Source organism: Poecilia mexicana, unplaced genomic scaffold (assembly GCF_051168715.1).
Source record: "Poecilia mexicana isolate PSO_F unplaced genomic scaffold, ASM5116871v1 scaffold_4, whole genome shotgun sequence".
Lineage (NCBI taxonomy): Eukaryota > Metazoa > Chordata > Actinopteri > Cyprinodontiformes > Poeciliidae > Poecilia > Poecilia mexicana.
Window position 1 is genome coordinate 5425737 of NW_028263373.1, and position 5796 is coordinate 5431532.

The window sequence follows — 5796 nt, forward strand, 5'->3', positions numbered from 1 at the left end:
TGTCCCGTAAAGTTTGTTCCTGTTGTTCTAGCCCTGGTGGAAACAATAATTTGTGATAACTGCAGTGAGTCTGTTTTTTTGGATCCCTGCTCTTTATGAAAAATATGATATGATAATTTAGCAACATCAGAGGGTGAATTTCTTCTCTAAGAGCATACCGCAGCATTTTAATTACATCAGAGTGCTGACTTTATTTTGACCAAAACAAAACAGTTAAAGTTTTATTTGAGCTAAAGGAAATTGATTGATGACCAGAAAATGTCTTTCAGCATTTTCCATCAGTTCCAGCAAGTTGCCCAAGCAGCACTGCAGCCTCAGACCACCACTGTACTGTCGGGATATCACTTTTCTCTGAAAATCTGCATTTCCTTTAGATGTACTGAATATTTCTACAAAAGTCATTATGATCATCCAAAGGTTCGTTGGGCTACTTTGTTCCTCACTCTCTCTTGCTGAGGAAAGGTGAGCCTGCAGTTGTTTTGTAACATCCTGGATTAGTAGTTGATGCATATTTGAATTGCTTTTAGTACACCCGCCCTACCTGGGAAATTTCACCACTGTTTATTTTCCTCCATCTGTGTATAATAGCTCTCACCCTGATTCACAAGAACCCAAATCTTTAAAGCTGGTGTTGTAACTCTTTTCAGACTGAAGGATGTGAGTGAAGTTGTTTCTTGTCTGATCTTGAATATAATCTTGAATTCCTTTCTTGAATTTCTGTGTTACGGTTTGATTTTCTGATTTTCTTCATGTTGTCAGACAGGCTGAGGATATTTCTTTATTATACAGATCTGGTAACAAGACTCACTGTGGAAACTGAAATCAATCATCTTTACAAAAATCTGTCTAATAGCAAATAATTAATCATCTAAAGAACTAGAATTTCAATTTGGATGCTATTTTCCATTTACAATCATTATTTTAATATTTACCAAGGTAATCTTTTATCACATTTATTTATTATCTAGAACATGTAAAAAGTGAGGAAAAACTGAGGAAATATATGAAATGTATGCTTCATATCCTGGCAAACTGCAGGATCAGACTATCTTTGGAGATCTAAATAAGTATTTTATGTATTCATGTTTTCATTTATCAGCTTAATACATTTCATTATCTGTATCTTAAAATAATGCTGTTTGAGCAAACCCTTGACATTTTGTGTTTTCATCATTTTCCATTTGGGTTAATTCCCTGGCAGTGAGCCAGTCTCTCATTCCCATCTTTCTCTCCATTCTAAGACTAAAACAAATAAAATCTAAATTAAAATTAAGTCATAAAATTAAAAACCTGAATATCAAAAGCAATATTCCCTTTTGTACCTGAGAAATAAACAGATGCTTTATAATCAGCTTAGTCTTTGATTAGTGATTAGCACTAAACACAACTTGTCTGTCAACAAAACTGTATATCTTATAAATTAATTGTCCTGCTTAGAATTATGGTAATAAGCTTGCTCAGTTCATTATGTTTGTTTGTTTATTTACTTTAGTGCTCATCTTGCAGATGGATTTGAATTAGGAGACATTTCTTCCTGTAATCCTTAGCAGGCAAGTTTGTTTACTTTTTTAACAAATCAAAAGTTTATTTATTTTAAGCAAAATCAAGAATAAAGAATCTCCTCTTTTTGTTTTAACCACATTCTTAACTTACTTGGAAGATTAGGAATTTATCTTCAGATGAAAGTCATGTCATCGATAAGGTAAGGTTGATATTTTGGTTACAGACAGTAGAAGTTATTCACTCAGGCTGGTAGTTTGTCCAGGAACCAAGACGATTTGAACTGCGCTCAGTTTTAGAGGTTGCAATGTTGTCAATGCACCAGTAGGAGTCACTGTGCTCTTGCTATGATGTTCTAAGTTCTGATGTTCCGACCTGCAGAACTGAGTTAAATATTGACCAACATCCTGAGACTAAATGAATCCCTATTTGAGTCCTGCTTATATCTTGTCACCTTGAATAACTATCTTAAAACAGAAATAAATACAAAACAATATTTCAATTGAACTTACCGCTATATGATAAACATTTATTGTCTTCATTGTTCTAAGCAAGTATTTATATATATAAAAAATCTTCTTAAATAAACTGATTTTGAAACAATTCAGAATGTAAATTCTGTTTTATCATCAGACATGTTTTTGTTTTCCAGAAATTCAACATGAAATGGGAAAGCAGGCTTGGCTGTCTGTTGTGGGTGGGGTTCACACTTTGGAACCAGTCAGATTTTATTTCCACAGTTTTTGACAGATCGGTTAATGTCTGTAACAGCAGCTCAGACGCAGAGCAGACTGACAAACACAAACACAGTCTCTCTCTTCGTCATCCTCTTCCACACACGCGTTTGATTCATCACAGTTTTGAGAGGAGATGAGAGAAAGTGCCGCAATTTGACTAAAAATCTATTAGCTATGAGAAGGGTGCTTAACCCATTCACATGTAACTTTCTGTCTGACTGCAGACTTTAAGCTTTGAAAAAAAAATGCTTTCCTGACTCTTCAGTAGTGCATTGTTGCAAAATGCACATCTTCACATAGGTGTCAGAAATGTTGCTGTGCATGCAGTCGCTACAAAACAACAACCTTTTTCAGCAGCACCGACATCTTAAGCGTGTGTTGTGTTTTTAACGAGTCAGTAGATCGGCAGAGGCTGCATTTATAATACTGTGAAGTGTTGGGTTATCTGGGTTTGAAGGGCTAATAGAATCAGAGCAACATTAGAATATGATGACAATAAGGAATAAGGTGAACTGTGTGAGGACGAAGTCCTGAATGGAAGAAAACCACCTTTTACAAAAAGTCAAAAACAACAAAAACACTGAGGAGGAGGGGGAGTGGATGGAGAAGAATGGAAAATAAAGACAGATTTGTGAAGCAGGTAGGAATTTATGGACAAAGCAACACAGGGAAGAAAGATCCAAATGTGAACTCCTTCTTTTGAGCTGCAGTCTAAAGTAAATAGATTCAATTTAAATTGTATTCTTGCATATTAGTGTTAAGCTGTGTGCCTGCAAACTGTTTACAAAGGGTGTGAGAAAGTCTTATTTTTGTCTCACTTCTTTACATTTTACATTTTTTTCTTACAAAGTAAAACATTTTTTGGGTCATTATTACTACTGCCTAATTTAATAATTCAATGTATAGCACATTTAATAATTCAAACACAACGTAAACCTCAATATGCATTAATACACACAGCGGAAACTGTTTCAACATTACCACAGAAGCTAACATCTGCAGTCTTCCTTGTCTCTGCTCTGCTTAGCGGTTCAGCCAATCAGCACTAAAGAAAACGAATGGCTCTCCTGGATTGGCTGCTTTTCAAGCCCCAGTCATATGCATGTTAAGTAGCATTGAGTCTTGGTACTTCAACCTCCTAATCTGTGTTTTCTATTGAATTAAAAAAAAAAAAACTGTGAATAAGTGAATTTGCAAATAAATTGGAGTTATGTGTCACAGAAAAATACTGAAGTCCAGTTAGGTGGAGATCTGCTGTTTTTAATTTGACCAACACGTTTCTTTGGACTGGAAGTAGCAGGAGCATTTTGCAGAGGTCCAGGATGAGTCCTGGGTTAAATATGAGAGAGAATCTATAGAGGGAGCTAAAAATTAGGGTTATGGGAAAGAGGCTATCCAACCCCAGTTAAAACATTTGATCTCTACCATTACATATTTAAACTTTATTTTCAAATTAACATCTATATAAACACTTTACATTACACATTCCAACCGCATTTCTCTATTATTTATAGCAAATTCAAAAGTCTCTCTTTTATATATTTTCACTGAAATTCATTTCACTGAATGCCAGCTTTACATGAAACTCTGGATTTTGCTGCTTTCACTGTTTTATTATATTTGCATGATTTAACAATTAGCAACAGGAACAAAAATAGTATTTTCTCAAAGCAAACAAGGTTTCTCATTTAAGTCTTGCCTGGGTTCAGTGAGGTGATGTGTGGGTTTTCACAGTCTAAATTGACCTTTTAAATTGCCCTATACTGTGAGGGTGTGTTTTCACGGTGGCTGTGTTCTGTGCAGAGTGTGAACATGATAAAGTTGGTAAGGGAGGAAAACGCTGCTATGAGATGAATAAATTCTAGAGAACCATCTCTCTTAAGTCAAATAATAAAATTAGTTACTAAAAATAAAATACATTGGCTTGAGCTAGAGTTAACTGTTGTTTACTTGACCTCAATGAATTAGGCTTTTAATGCACACAGTGATTCTTGAGAATAGGGACAAAATGGGTTTTAATTTTCCCATATTTTTTTTTTATTATTTCTCAACCTTATGTATGCAGATATGACAAATAATGTTTAGAAAATATGAAGATGCTAAGGTACAGGCTCCCAGTTTTAAAAAAAAAAAATTTTTTTAATTTTTTTTTTTTAAATTACATTTTTAATCGACCTGACCCAAAACATTGTCATCACCATCTGACAAAAATAAATCTAAAATGATTTTTAAAATACCCCATTAAATTGATATTTTTACTCAATTTACAGACAAATGCTTCTCAAGAAATAAAATAAATGTTATTTAAAACAAAAAACAAGAAAAAGTGCATCTGATGGAGTTGACAGTGCATGACGGAGTTGACACAGAACTGAAGGTGGTGACAAACTAGTGAGTAAAATGAAAAACTTGGTACATGTGAAGTAATGCAATTCATGTAAAATACATTAAAATGAATTAGTTGCACAATTAAGTGAGATTTGACAACAATTTCACTGAAAGAGTCAGAAAAACTCTGACGGAGTTGACATCTGACGGAGTTGACGAAATGCCAAATACCTCAATTTATATGATGTTATTCTGAAGGAGGCCATATTGTAGCTCGTCAGGTCCATGAAATCTTTACATTATACCAAAATTAAGCTTTTATTTCGCAAAATTTCATCAAAGTTTTGTAAATTGTCAGTTATGGAGTTGACACATCATGGTTGTGACAAACAACTTAGGAATAAAACAGAAGAAAAAACTAAAGAATAACTTAAGCTAACCGGAGCTAACTAGGCCTCCTAGCAAAGGAAGAGAAAAGACAACGTCATGGGGTCCTCAGAAGTTCTGGTGCCCCCCAATAATGCCTGATTTTTTTCACATTCTTTTCATTTCTGACAAAAACTAGGGACAAATTTCAACGGAGTTGGAAAATATCTAAAAATTATTTTTAATTCAATTTATCGATACTTTTATAATTATTTATATGACTACTTATACTTAATTGTCATAATATATAATTTTAGTATTTCTTTAATTGTTTTAAACTATAAGAATGTATTGAGTTCTGCTCCTGGACAAGGGCTTTTACAGGCATCATCCACCGACTACAATGTTTAAAATAAAAAAATATTCAGCAAAAAAAGAAAAATATACATTGTTGTGCTCACATGACCCAGGTTAGTTTAGTTAGATATTTGAAAAAAATATATTTTGTGTATATTTTATTCAAATTTCATGCTTTATCCATAGGACCTGTTTTGTCCCTATTCTCAAGAATCAACACACTGAACATCATATTCACATGTAGAGAGAGAGTTCTTTCTCCACGCATCTGTCCCGTGATAATCCGTTTTCCTTAATCCATTTCACATATTCACTGAACCAGGTTCACCTCTCAGCAGAAGCTGGAGAAGGGAGGCAGAGATACTGGCTCAGCAGAACAAATTCTACTAATATCAGAAGAAGAAGAAGAAGAAAAAAGAGCTGCCTCAGTGTTGTGCGTGTTTGTGTGTTTTCATACAAGGGGAACGGGAACTGGTGTTTGTGTGCGCGCCTGACTGTACAGAACCAC